Here is a 15783-nt window from a genome sequence, read left to right as displayed (position 1 = left end):
GAAAAAAACCTGAAGAGTCCCCTAAGCAAGCTGGTCCTGGGGCTCTGTTCACAAACACAAACAGACCCCACAGAGCCCCAGGACAGCAACACAATTAGATCTAACCAAAGCATGAGAAAACTAAATAATTATTACTTGAAACACTGGAAAGAATTTACAAAAAAACAGAGCAAACTAGAATGCTATTTGGCCCCAAACAGAGAGTGCACAGTGGCAGAATACCTGACCACTGTGCTGACCCTAAATTAAGGAAATCTTTGACTATGTACGGTGAGCGTAGCCTTGCTATTGAGAGTGGCAACCGAAGGCAGACCTGACTCTCAAGAGAAGACAGGCTATGCCCTCAAAATTAGGTGGAAACTGAGCTGTACTTCCTAACCTCCTGCCAAATGTATGACCATATTAGAGACACATATTTCCCTAAGATTACACAGACCCACAAGGAATTTTAAAACAAATCCAATTTTGATCAACTCCCATATCTATTGGTTGAAATACCACAGTGTAGCATAGCAGCAACATTTGTGACCTTTTGCCACAAGAAAAGAGCAACCAATGAACAAAAAACACCATTGTAATTCCTTGAATTCCTTGATTTATAAATAAATCACTAACAGTGTCACCAGCAAAGCACCCCCACACAATCACACCTCCTCCTCCATGTCTCACGGTGGGAATCACACATGCGGAGATCATCCCTTCACCTACTGTACTCAGCCTCGGACAAAGACACGGCGGTTGGAACCAAAAATCTCAAATTTGGACTTATCAGACCAAAGGACAGATTTCCACCGGTCTAATGTCCATTGCTTGTGTTTCTTGGACAAGCAAGTCTCTTCTTATTATTTGTGTCCTTAATTAAGTAGTGGTTTCTTTGCAGCAATTCAACCATACAGGCCTGATTCACACAGTATCCTCTGAACAGTTGATGTTGAGATGTGTCTGTTACTTGAACTCTGTGAAGTATTTATTTGGGCTGCAATTAGGTAACTCTAATGAACTTATCCTCTGCAGCAGAGGTAACTCTGGGTCTTCCAATCCTGTGGCGGTGCTCATGAGAGCCAGTTTCATCATAGCACTTGATGGTTTTTGTGACTGCACTTGAAGAAACTTTAAAAGGTCTTGAAATGTTCCGTATTGACTGACCTTAATGTCTTAAAGTAATGATGGACTGTCATTCTCTTTGCTTATTTGAGCTATTCTTGTTATAATATGGACTTGGTCTTTTATCAAATAGGGCTATCTTCTGTTTACTGTTCAATTGAACTTGAGCAATGCCAAAGACACCCATATGATGTCTGCCAACAGTGGTCTGATCAACAGTCTGCAGGCTCAGATAATAAAACTCAACAGAGATAAAAACCTCAATATGGAATCATTTCAGGGCGCAACTTTGATTTTGGAAGTGGGTTTTTTTCTTCGTTTTTTTATCCAGTCGGAAAAACACTCCAAACAGCCTACCCGACCGCTCATTTTGTATCACATTCCAATGATTAAACTGGGGTGGACATAAATGCACGAGGAGGTGTGGTATATGGCCTGTATACCACGGCTAAGGGCTGTTCTTCAGCGCGGCACAACGCGGAGTGCCTGGATATAGCCCTCAGCCGTGGTATATTGGCCATTTTACACAAACCCCCAAGGTGCCTTATTGCTATTATAAACTGGTTACCAATGTAATTAGACCAGTAAAAATGAATGTTTTGTCATACCCGTGGTATACAACGGCTTTCAGTCTATCAGCATTCAGGGTTAGAGCCACCCAGTATATATAATAGTATAAATGACACAGCAGTAATATTATGTGACTTATATGAAAGCCTTCACAGGAAACCATGTAACTAAAAAGAGAGAATATACTATTTTGTGCCGGAGTCTGGTGTTGCGCATATGCCCACATATGCCCCCTGGCAACGGGGGTTCGAGGCGACCTGGTGACCCTCAGTCTATGCCCCTACTATCTGTCTCTCTACATTGTCAAAAATAATACAAATCCTTTAAATATATATTTTTCTAAAGGATGAAAAGAAAACTGTTTCAAGAAAATGATGGCAGGCAGACACAGGAGGTCATATAGAGTAGCTTTCACAGTTAGTAGGACCCCTGTCTGCCTGGTATCATTTCAATTTTATTGAAACAGTATTTTCTCCGTTCTAGCAATATGTCAACAAGGGTAAGTGCCTAGGGGTAGATGTTGATATGGGATTCAGGGTATATTTCTCCCCATCCCCTCCATTGTATTACTTGCTAATTTACATCCCCTTTGGGACATAAGGGACAACGAGCCACTTATTCTTGTGGAAACATTTAGCACCCTGTTGACTTATGCCCTGTGTTGTATGGAATGACCTGTGTTTGTTTAATGCTGTGCTTGTTTGGTAAGCTCATAGACAAGTCTTCCCAATGGGGATACAATGCAATACACTAATCATACAAGTATCTCATTGCTTGTTTGTGCAGACAGCTTCCCACCTAGTGCCTTAAATAATTTTTTGCAGTTTACTGGTGAGCAATAATCTCTCCACACTACCAAAGTAGGCTAGGCACCAGCATGGCTGTATAATCCACAGGAGACCTGTGTGTTTACACTGTAATGCAGGATATGTCAGCCTGAGAACATTCACTGAAACCCTGTAACTCCTATCCAATCCTCTCAGATCACCCTAAGTGCATAAGGTGTATGTAGGGGCGAGGGATTGATTTAGGATTCATGAGAGGTTTCTTCTGAATAAACCACCACTGGGTTTTCCCACAGTCCCACTAGGTAACACATTCAGTACTAATTCCGCCATGGAGTCAGTCACCATAAGCCACTATATTGTTACTTACCTGTATCCTATATGTCCTCAGCTCCAGCCCTCCTGACAGTCTGTCACAGACTCATTATCTGTGCAGTCCAGGGCAGATAGGCCTTACCATCACTTCTGTTGCGTTCATCAAGTAAATGCAGTACCTTGTCAGTCATCATATGAATATTGTATAAGGGGAAAGTTATTCAATTGAGAAATGTCATCATGTCAACATTCAAGGGCAACCTCCTCGTGTTGGGTTGCTACTGGAGAAACTGGTATTGAAAAGTGTCAATACCTGGTGCTAACATGTGTCATTTGTCCTGGTTTTGTCCACATTCTGATTGTGCCCACATTTTTAGGCAGATGTAGACTAATAAAATACGCATTGTGATTTGATTGTGATCAGAAATTATAAGTGTAAACAGACAAGATTAGGAAAATATCAGGACAAAGGACGTATGTTAGAACCAGGTATAAACAGGACTTGTGTCAACTTTCAAGGGCAACCACCTCGTGCTGGGTGGTTACTGGTGAAGATTGTACTTTACGCTGAATTTGGATACATGAATCTGGGATAGAGAGTAAATGATAGCTCTCAATACTTATTCCGAGAATCATCATTGGATGCACTCTCTAGCAGTCAAATAACTGGAGAGATTATCAGGTGAGAGTGTGTGTGTGTGTGTGTGTGTGTGTGTGTGTGTGTGTGTGTGTGTGTGTGTGTGTGTGTGTGTGGTGTGTGTGTGTGTGTGTGTGTGTGTGTGAGGCCAACTGACCTCGTGTCCTGGTTTAATAATTTGAACATGTGAGAGCGATGCTGAATTTCACGGTATCATGTCCACTCATGGATCACCGAAAGATGTAATGTGATTTAATGTCTGTTCCACTGACTCACAGATCAAATTATCTGGTTTATGGATGTCAGTGTCTTCAGTGCCGTCCTGGTCTAGCATGCCTCTTAGGCTCATTCTCTTTAATAATCAAACCAAACAACACACAAACTGTCACGTCCTGCCAATAGAAAGCTGTTATTTTCTATGGTAGAGTAGGTCAGGGGGTGACATGGGGGTTTTCTAGTTTAGTTTTTCTATGTTGTTATGTTCTAGTTTTGTATTTCTCTGTTGGGTTTTGTTTGGGATGATCTCCAATTTGAGGCAGCTGCTCCTCATTGTCTCTAATTGGAGATCATACTTAAGTTGGGTTTTTTTCTACCTGGGTTTGTGGGAGATTGTTTTTGAGTTAGTGTATGTTTCAACTCTGCGTCACGGTTTGTTGTTTTGTTATTCAGTTTATTTATATGTATTGCATAGTTTCACAGTTCAATAGAAATGTGGAAGAACACACGCTGCACTTTGGTCCGCTTCTTCCTACGACAGCTGTGACAGAATCTCCCACCACCAAAGGACCAAGCAGCGTGCCCAGGAGAAACAGGAATGGACCTGGGAGGAAATTCTGGATGGGAAAGGACCCTGGAGTCAGGCTGGGGAGTATCGCCGTCCGAAAGAGGAGATTGAGGCAGCGAAAGCGGAGCGGCGATATTACGAGGCACTATACCAACCACGAGGCATGTGCGAGAGGCAGCCCCAAAAACAATTGGGGGGGGGGGCACACGGGGAGATTGGCAGAGTCAGGGTGGAGACCTGAGCCAACTCCCTGTGCTTACCGTGGGGAGTGAGTGACGAAGCAAGCACCGTGTTATGCGGTGATGCGCACTGTGTCGCCAGTGCGCATTCACAGCCCGGTGCGATCTGTGCCCGAGCCCCGCATTTGTCGAGCTAGGTTGAGCATTCAGCCACGAAGGGTGGTGCCAGCTCAGCGCTCCTGGTCTCCAGTTCACCTTCTCGGTCCAGAATATCCTGCGCCGGCTCTGCGCACTGTCGCCAGTGCGTATTCACAGCCCAGTGCGTCCTGTGCCAGCACCCCGCATTTGCCGGGCGAAAGTAAGCATCCAGCCAGGACGGGTTGTGCCAGCTCTACGCTCGAGACCTCCAGTGCGCCTTCACGGCCCAGTATATCCTGTGCCTGCCCCACGTACCAGGCCTCCAGTGAGTCTATCCAGCCTGGTACGCCTTATGCCTGCTCCTCGCACTTGCCCTGAGGTGCGTGTCACCAGTCTGGCGTCACCTGTGCCAGCCCCACGCATCAGGCCTCCAGTGCGCCTGCCCAGTCCGGCGACAGTTCCCAGTCCAGAGCTTCCGGCGACAGTTCCCAGTCCAGAGCTTCCGGCGACAGTTCCCAGTCCAGAGCTTCTGGTGACAGTTCCCAGTCCAGAGCTTCCGGCGACAGTTCCCAGTCCGGACCCTCTGGTGACGGCCCGCAGTCCGGACCCTCCGGCGACGGCCCGCAGTCCGGACCCTCCTGCGACGGCCCGCAGTCCGGACCCTCCTGCGACGGCCCGCAGTCCGGACCCTCCTGCGACGGCCCGCAGTCCGGACCCTCCTGCGACGGCCCGCAGTCCGGACCCTCCGTTGACGGCCCGCAGTCCAGAACCTCCGGCGGCGGTCTGCAGTACAGAGCCTCCAACGATGATCCACGGTCCGGTGGCACAAAAGCAGAGGGATCAGCGGGCGGAGCGGGGATTACGCCCCGGAGCCGCCTCCTCTGTTGGAGGATCCGCGGGATGAGAAGGTTCTGCTTACTGCACCAGAGCCGCCATAGACATTTGTCACCCTCCCTAACCCTCCCTTTTCTTTGGTTATTTTGGTTGTTTAGGTGCATTCAGAGTCTGCACCTTTGGGGGGGGGGGGTACTGTCACGTCCTGACCATAGAAAGCTGTTATTTTCTATGGTAGAGTAGGTCAGGGCGTTACAGGGGGGTTTTCTAGTTTAGTTTTTCTATGTTCTAGTTTTGTATTTCTATGTTGGGTTTTGTTTGGGATGATCTCCAAATTGAGGCAGCTGATCCTCGTTGTCTCTAATTGGAGATCATACTTAAGTAGGGTTTTTTTCTACCTGGGTTTGTGGGAGATTGTTTTTGAGTTACTGTATGTTTCAACTCTGCGTCACGGTTTGTTGTTTTGTTATTCAGTTTATTTATATGTATTGCATAGTTTCACAGTTCAATAAAAATGTGGAACGACACACACGCTGCACTTTGGTCCGCTCCTTCCTACGATAGCCTTGACACAAACACACACAAAACGTACACACATACAGACACACTCTCACTCTCTCTGTCTCTCTAATACACACACACACACCTGCACACGCACACACACACAGCTACATAATAATCAGGATCAGCCAGCAGTAAAGGTCTCTCAGAACCGTATTCATCCTGAATTAATCTCCAGCTGTTGAAGTACATTGACATTCTCATTCCATAGAATAAAGATGCTGCACTGTGTGGCTTGTTAGAATTCATACAGTAAGTGTGTCTTTAATACGTCTCACTCCTTTATCCTTTTCTTCGTCACTGGAGATATGAGAAGGTTGGGGTCTGTGAAAGCCATATAGCCATTATTTCCATATCGCCTCAAGTATACTGTGTGTTGTGATGTATACACTTGTGTGTTGTGAATTCTGTAATGATTGTATTGAAATGTTTAAAAAAAATTATAACTGCCTTAATTTTGACGGAACACAGGAAGAGTAGCTGCTGCCTCGGGATACATAATAAATACAAATAAAATACAAATACTGAACAAAAATGTAAACGCAACATGCAGCAATTTCAAAGATTTTACTGAGTTACCGTTCATATAAGGAAATCAGTCAATTTAAATAAATAAATTATGCCGTAATCTATGGATTTCACATGACTGGGAATACAGATATGCATCTGTTGGTCACAGATACCTTAAAAAAAAGTAGGGGTGTGGATCATAAAACCAGTCAGTATCTGGTGTGACCACCATTTAACTCATGCAGCGCGACACATCTCCTTTGTATAAAGTTGATCAGGCTGTTGATTGTGATCAGGCTGTTGAATGTTGTCCCACTCCTCTTCAATGGCTGTGCGATGTTGCTGGGTATTGACGGGAACTGGAACACGCTGTCGTACACATCAATCCAGAGCATCCCAAACAAGCTCACTGGGTGACATGCCAGGTGAGGATGCAGGCCATGGAGGAACTGGGACATTTTCAGCTTCCAGGAATTGTGTACAGATCCTTGCGACATCAAATCAAACTTTATTTGTCACATGCCCCGAATACAACAGGTGTAGACCGCACCATGAAATGCTTACTTACAAGCCCTTAACCAACAGTGCAGTTCAAGACAGAGTTAAGAACATATTTACCAAATAAACTAAAGTAAAAAATTATTAAAAAGTAACACAATAAAATAACAATAACGAGGCTATATACAGGGTGTACCGGTACCGAGTCAATGTGTGGTGGTACAGGTTAGTCGAGGTAATTTGTACATGTCGGTAGCAGAGAGAACAGTCCTTTGTGACTGGAGTCTTTGACAATTTTTGGGGCTTTCCTCTGACACCGCCTATGTCTGTGCGCCTGTGTGTATGACTGTTTGTGTTGGGGCCGGGGGGGTTGTGAATTCTAATCATCCTTCCTTCATTTCTTTGTCCCACCTAGCTGGTTAAAAATTTTTCATTCTTTTTTTTTATGGTCTTTTTTCTGTCATCTCCTCAAAGGGAGGAGACGACAGGACTTAGAAAAATGATCCACAACGACCAGGATCGTGGTGTTACTTTGTGAAGGTGGAAGATCGGTTAAGAACTCCACCGACAAGTGCGACCACGGCCGTTGTGGAACAGGTAAGGGTTGTAACTTACCTCTGGGCAGGTGTTTAGGAGCCTTGCACTGGGCGCACACTGAGCAGGAGGAAACAAACCCTCACGTCCTTAGCTAAAGTGGGCCACCAGTACCTCCCACTAAGACAGCGCATTGTCCGACCGATCCCAGGATGACCAGAGGAGGGTAACGTGTGGGCCCAGTAGATCAATCGGTCGCGGACAGCAGACGGAACGTACTGACGCCCAGCTGGACACTGGGGGGGAACGGGCTCTGCACGTGATGCCCGCTCAATGTCCGTGTCCAGCTCCCACACTACCGGTGCCACCAAACAAGAGGCTGGGAGTATGGGAGTGGGATCCATGGACCGCTCCTCTGTGTCATATAGCCGGGACAGTGCATCTGCCTTAAAGTTCTGAGAGCATGGTCTGTAGGAAAGGGTAAACACAAAACAGGTGAAAAACTGGCTCACCTTGCCTGGCAAGGATTCAGTCTCCTCGCCTCCCGAATGTACTCCAGATTGCGGTGGTCAGTCCAGATGAGAAAGGGGTGTTTAGCCCCCTCAAGCCAATGTCTCCACGCCTTCAAAGCCTTGACGACAGCCAACAGCTCCCGGTCCCCCACATCATAGTTTCGCTCCGCCGGGCTGAGCTTCTTAGAGAAGAAGGCACTGGGGCGGAGCTTAGGTGGCGTACCCGAGCGCTGAGAGAGCACAGCTCCTATCCCAGCCTCAGATGAGTCCATCTCCACTATGAATTGCAAAGAGGGATCCGGATGAGCCAACACAGGAACCGAGGTAAACAGAGCCTTCAGGTGCCTAAAAGCCCTTTCCGCCCCAGCTGACCACTGCAAGCGCACCGGGCCCCCCTTCAGCAGTGAGGTAATGGGAGCAGCTACCTGACCAAAACCCCGGATAAACCTCCGGTAGTAGTTGGCAAACCCTAAAAATCGCTGCACCTCCTTCACTGTGGTGGGAGTCGGCCAATTGCGCACAGCTGCAATGCGGTCACTTTCCATCTCCACTCCTGACTTGGAAAGGCGATATCCTAAGAAGGAGATGGACTGTTGAAAGAACAGGCATTTCTCAGCCTTGACGTACAGGTCATGCTCCAACAAGCGACCAAGCACTCTTCGCACCAGGGACACATGCTCGGCGCATGTAGCGAAGTATGTCAGAATGTCATCAATATACACCACTACACCCTGCCCGTGCAGGTCCCTGAATATCTCGTCTACAAAGGATTGGAAGACTGATGGAGCATTCTTCAACCCGTATGGCATATTCATATTCATATTTGGGTCAGTGATTCTGTCACGGCGTGTGTGTAGGTGGCAGAGAGGTCAAGCGCAGGAGAAACAAGCTTGGTGGAACTGGAGTAGTTTAATATAGTAAAACAAACTCCAAAACCAAAGTACAATAAAAAAAGAAACATGGGTACAAAACCCTGTTAAGCACCAAAAAGGAAAACACACGCAAAACAACAAACAATCACTGACAAGGACATGAGGGGAACCAAAGGGTTAAATACACCACATGTAATGAATGGGATTGGAACCAGGTGTGTAGACAAGACAAAACCAATGGAAAATGAAAAATAGATCAATGATGGCTAGAAGACCGGAGACATCGACCGCCGAGCACCACCCGAACAAGGAGGGGCAATGACTTCGGCAGAAGTCGTGACAGCAGAATAAAAGTGAAGACATCAAAACTATGAATTAACACATATGGAATCATGTAGTAACCAAAAAAGTGTTAAAGAAATCTAAATATATTTGAGATTCTTCAAAGTAGCCACCCTTTGCCTTGATGACAGCTTTGCACACTCTTGGCATTCTCTCAACCAGCTTCATGAGGTAGTCACCTGGAATGCATTTCAATGAACAGGTGTGCCTTGTTTTTGTTTTTTTACCTTTATTTAACTAGGCAAGTCAGTTAAGAACAGATTATTGTGTTGTGCTGTGTTGTGACAAGGGAGGGGTGGTATACAGAAGATAGCCCTATTTGGTAAAAGACCAAGTCCATATTATAACAATAACAGCTCAAATAAGCAAAGAGAATGACAGTCCATCATTACTTTAAGACATGAAGGTCAGTCAATCCGGAAAATGTCAAGAACTTTGAAGTTTCTGAAAGTGCAGTCACAAAAACCAACAAGCGCTATGATGAAACTGGCTCTCATGAGGACCGCCACAGGAATGGAAGACCCAGAGTTACCTCTGCTGCAGCGGATAAGTTCATTAGAGTTATCAGCTTCAGAAATTGCAGCCCAAATAAATGCTTCACAGAGTTCAAGTAACAAACACATCTCAACATCAACTGTTCAGAGGAGACTGCGTTAATCAGGCCTTCATGGTCGAATTGCTGCAAAGAAACCACTACTAAAGGACACCAATAATAAGAAGAGACTTGCTTGGGCCAAGAAACACAAGCAATGGACATTAGACCGGTGGAAATCTGTCCTTTGGTCTGATGAGTCCAAAGTTTCGATTTTTTGGTTGCAACCGTCGTGTCTTTGTGAGACACAGAGTAGGCGAACAGATAATCTCTGCATGTGTGGTTCTCACCGTGAAGTATGGAGGAGGAGGTGCGATGGTGTCAGGGTGCTTTGCTTGTGACACTGTCAGTGATTTATTTAGAATCCAAGGCAAACTAAACCAGCATTGCTACCACAGCATTCTGCATCAATATGCCATCACATCTGGTTTGTGGGACTATCATTGGTGGGTCTATCATTTGTTTTTCAACTGGACAATGACCCAAACACACCTCCTGGCTGTGTAAGGGCTATTTGACCAAGAAGGAGAGTGATGGAGTGCTGCATCAGATGACCTAGCCTCCACAATCACCTGACCTCAACCCAATTGAGATGGTTTGGGATGATTGGACCGCAGAGTGGCTACTTTGAAGAATCTCAAATATAACCGATATTTTGATTTGTTTAACACTTTTTTGGTTACTATATAATTCCATATGTGTTACTTCATATTTTTGATGTCTTCACTATTATTCTACAATGTAGAAAATAGTAAAAATAAAGAAAAACCTTTGAATTAGTAGGTGTGTCCAAACTTTTGACTGGTACAGTAAGTATTCACACCCCTGAGTCAATACTTTGTAGAAGTACATTTGACAGTGATTACAGCTGTGAGTCTTTCTGGGTAGGTCTCTAAGAGCTTTCCACACCTGGACTGTGCAACATTTGCCCATTATTCTTTTCAAAATTCTTTAAGCTCTGTCAAACTATTTGTTGATGATTGCTAGACACCATTTTCAGGTCTTGCCATAGATTTTCAAGTAGATTTAAGTGAAAACTGTAACTCGGACACAGGAACATTCACTGTCCTCTTGGTAAGCAACTCCAGTGTCGAATAAGGACAAAAAGTGAATTGCTTTGCCAATTTTTTGGCAGATTACTTTATTGCCTTGTTGCAAACAGGATGCATGTTTTGGAATATGTTCTGTACAGGCTTCCTTCTTTTCACTCTGTGAATTAGGTTAGCGTTGTGGAGTAACTGCAATTTTGTTGATCTATCTTCAGTTTTCTCCAATCACAGCCATTAAACTCTGTAACTGTTTTAGTCACCATTGGCCTCATGGTGAAATCCCTGAGCAGTTCCCTTCCTCTCCGGCAATGGAGTTAGGAAATTGGAAAACCTCCCTGGTCTTTGTGGTTGAATCTGTGTCTGACATTCACTACTCGACTGAGGGACCTTACAGATAATTGTATGCGCAGGATGCAGAGATGAGGTAGTCATTCAAAAGTCATGTTAAACACTGTTATTATTAGTCCATGCAACTTATTATGTGACTTGTTAAGCAAATGTGTACTCTTGAACCTATTTAGACTTGCCATAACAAAGGGGTTGAATACAGCTTTAAATGTTTAATTAACTTGCAAAAATCATAATTCCACTTTGACATTATGGGGTATTGTGTGTAGGCCAGTGAATTTTTTATTTCTTATTTCAGGCTGTAACACAACAGAATTTAGAAAAAATCAAGGGGTGTGAGTACTTTATGGCCAAATTAATCATCATCTTGTTGTTTGTCCGGGGATCCAATGCAACATCCTTGACTTGGGCCCTGAGGGACCAGACAGACATACTGTCTATGGGTTTCACTGAATAGTGATTATGACCCTTAACAGTGCCATACTGCACTGGGCTAAGTGTACTGTACTAAGAATAGCCCCACTGTCAAAGTACAATAGTGGAGGTTATTATACCATGCCAGGGTCAAGGAGAGGCTTCCTAAAAGAGAGTCTGTAGGCCAACTCACTGCTGCTACTCCAACCTCAGGTTGTAAAAGGCTTGACTTTGGCTGTGACTTGTTTACATCTTCATAAAGGCAGAACAACCAAGACTGAATATCTATTTGGTTTTGGTTGATTGATTACTTTGTCAACACGTTGGTTTGCAGATTGATCAATGGAAGGTTGAGAAAACCAGAGGATTTTGACAGAATCACTTTTGCGATAAAAAAATAATATATTGTCTTTCTTTGGATGAATAACACAATGTGGAAATGGAAAGGTAACCTTATAGAATATCATTTCTATACGGTTCACAATGCTGTTGATAGTTTATTTGTCTTTAGTGTGTATGTCAGCCTTCATTTATAGGACTCACGTGAGGCAGGATGTCCAGACAGAATTTCCAGCTATGAGACACGTAAAGGTAACAGGCATCTAGACCTCCACCAATGGACTGTATGTATGGTATCATTTTAAAGCCTTGAGCTCCCTCTTCTGGTTCAAATAGCAGCAGCATCTTGCTCCAAGACATGTTTCTCATCCTCCAGTCTATGGACCCGTGCCAGTTTGTGAAATGTTTTAATGATACTAAGGGACGGATCGAAATTTACAGAATGGTTACCTGGAGGAAAATGCTTTTTCAATTTTAGTCAAGTGGAGGGTTTCGTATTTTTTAAATCTAGTCCAATGGAGGGTCATGTAATTTGTTATTGATGAAATTGAGATATTTTTGTTTTATAATTTTAAATATGTTTTGGAATTAGTTGCTTATTAGGCTATATATCGATGTGTTCCCGATGCCACCCCTCATTTCTGATACTCCGCTGGGCGCTCAATATGATGTGTGCCTATTGGCTATTTAGTGTGGTCTCTATCAAATTATCCATGACCTTGTCACGCCCTGACCCGAGAGACTTTTTATGTCTCTATTTAGGTTTGGTCAGGGTGTGATTTGGGTGGGCATTTTATGTCCCTTTTTCTACTTGTTTGCATTTCTTTGTTTTGGCCGGGTGTAGTTCTCAATCAGGGACAGCTGTCTATCATTGTCACTGATTGGAAGCCATACTTAGGCAGCCTGTTTTGCTTTGGGGTTTTGTGGGTAGTTGTTTTCTGTCTTGTGTGTTCACCTGGCAGAATTGTTGGCTTTCGTTTTCTTGTTTTAGTTAAAGTGTCATTAAAGTTAATATGAGCACTTACCATGCTGCATCTTGGTCCCCTCTGTCAGACGATCGTTACAGAACTACCCACCACAACTGGATCAAGCAGCGTGCTCGTGAGGAGATGGACACCTGGTCTCATCAGGAGTGGATTGGGAGGAGAGACTGGACTTGGGGCCAGGTGATCGACAGATATCGGAGCCTACCTGGGAAGAACGAGAGGCAGCCCCCCCCCCCAAAAAAATGTGGGGGGGCACACGGGTAGTTTGGCTGGACCAAGGGTGAGGCCCGAGTCAACTACCCGTGCTTTTTGCGGTAAGCAGGTGCCTGCCTCTCGCACTCTCTCTCCAGTGCGCCTGCCCAGCCCAGTACATCCTGTCTGCTCCCAGAGCCAGGCCTCCTGCATGTCTCCCCAGCCTGGTGAGTCCTGTGCCTGCTCCCAGAGCTAGGCCTCCTGCATGTCTCCCCAGCCTGGTGAGTCCTGTGCCTGCGCCCAGAGCCAGGCCTACTGCAAGTCCCGTCAGTCCGGCGCCGCAAGAGCTGCCCGCCTGTCCGGCGCCGCCAGAGTCGCCCGCCAGTCCAGGGCCCGCGGCGAGGGACCTCTCCAGAGCTGCATCCCGCTCCAGAGCCGCCACCGCGGAGAAATGCCCACCCAGACCCTCCCCTATAGGTTCAGGTTTTGCGGCCGGAGTCCGCACGTTTGGGGGGGGGGGGGGGGTACTATCACGCCCTGACCTGAGAGAGCCTTTTTATGTCTCTATTTAGGTTTGGTCAGGGTGTGATTTGGGTGGGCATTCTATGTGTTTGCATTTCTTTGTTTTGGCCGGGTGTGGTTCTCAATCAGGGACAGCTGTCTATCGTTGTCGCTGATTGGGAGCCATACTTAGGCAGCCTGTTTTCCTTTGGGGTTTTGTGGGTAGTTGTTTTCTGTCTTGTGTGTTCACCTGGCAGAACTGTTGGCTTTCATTTTCTTGTTTTATTTAAAGTGTCATTAAAGTTAATATGAGCACTTACCATGCTGCATCTTGGTCCCCTCTGTCAGACGATCGTTACAAACCTATAGGCTACGAAGTGCATGCACAGAGCAAAGTAATATTTCTAAGAGCTGCTGGGATGGTGTGAATAAAACTAGGCTGCATTACACACTGCAATGGATATTCCAACCCTGAGCCCCGGCCTGCTCTGCTCTTGCTGATGAAAACCGTTTTTGTGTTGCCTGCTGAACGAACCCTACGGTCGCAGTTCAGGAAGAGAGTCAAAGGCTCTTTGACTAACTTTTGGTTAGGCCCAGACTTGTGTGCGGACTAGCCTATAGCCTTTGTTACTATAATTGATGTTATTAAAAACAATGTTTCTTATGTATTCATCAGAGTTATTGACGTCACAATAAGCCAAATTTGAGTAACTTTGTGCTGAAACTTGAAGCAGCAGCTGCTTCAAAATCAATCAAATGGGCAGCTCATGGTGCGGAAAAAGAAAGCAAATTCGAGTAGGCATTCATTTCAACTTCTTAATTTTAATTAGACTTTACTAACAACAAGAGGGATTTGTGTTGGAGCTTATTTCTTCCTATTTAAGAAATAAGAGGGAGGTCTACAAAATTAGGCTACAGGCTGCTATATCCATATATTTGGAGGTCAATTCATCCACCCACCATGCACTCTTTAAAAAGTATACCTCTTTGACAGTGACGGGCTGTTAAGTTAAAATCAAGACTCGAGTTTAGAGGGTATAAGAGGGTATGCCATAGGCCTACCCTTCATTAAAGAAAATGGCAAAAAGTACAGGCCTATGCTTTGTTACCTTAAGATTTTTAACAAAATGGAACCTATTATATAAAGTGATATTTAACAGCACTGTGGTCCGCGATGCTTTATGCTAGAAACAAGCTATACAGTACCTGGGAAAAACGCGACTCTGATGCATTTGGGGATATCATTGTTTTGTTTCTTTGACATTCAGAGTCTGAGCTACAACCTTCTATAGCCAAGGAGACAAAACATTGTCTTTGCTTGGGAAGTAATCAATTCTGCCATTATAAATTGATTAAGCTATTCACTTTCTGTACAATCGAAGATTTTTAAACCCAGACAGCTTTTGGGGAAACCCTTGTGACCTTCTCTCGTTGCATTAAGACACGGAAGAAGAGTAGCCAGCAGTTAAAGCTTACATTTTTTCAGTGTTGGTAGGCCTACTCTGTGTGGGGTGGAAAGATAGGCTTGTTCTGTCTGGGGTGGAACGGTAGGTCTACTCTGTCTGGGGTGAAAAGGTAGGCCTAATTTTAAGTACTATGCTCAGATTCCTAATACAGCCTGTCTCAGATTTAATGATTTGCAAACGGGGACAGTTTCATTGCAAACAAGACACACTGATTTGGCATTACAGAAATATGCTAAGATTAACATAGGCCTTGGTACATTATTATTATTAGCCTGCAATTTCTGTAATTTGTGTGGTATTAAAAAAGATTCTGCTAATATGTACAATTACGTAGAATTGCATGAAATGTTCATTTTAAAAAACATTCTCTGACCACAGTGATCTGCAAATCCAAAACCTTCTGGCCCGCAGCCCTGTGCTCTATAAAAACTATGCGTTGCCATCCAATGCTTACAAGGCGAATAACAGTTTCTACAACTGCATATCTATCCTCTGGTCTGTCCAAGAAGTGAGGATAAACGGTAAGCATGTTCTACCTTATTGTTTCATTTCACCACATGACCAAAATTATGTGGACACCTGCTGGTCGAACATCTGATTCCAAAAATCATGGCCATTAATAAGGAGTTGGTCCCCCCTTTGCTGCTATAATAGTCTTGAGTCTTCTGGGAAGGCTTTCCACTAGATGTTGGAACATTGCTGCTGGTCGGGTACTGATGTT

Source organism: Salmo salar, chromosome 14 (genome assembly GCF_965601325.2).
Source record: "Salmo salar chromosome 14, fSalSal1, whole genome shotgun sequence".
Lineage (NCBI taxonomy): Eukaryota > Metazoa > Chordata > Actinopteri > Salmoniformes > Salmonidae > Salmo > Salmo salar.
Note: the sequence above shows the minus strand (reverse complement) of the source record.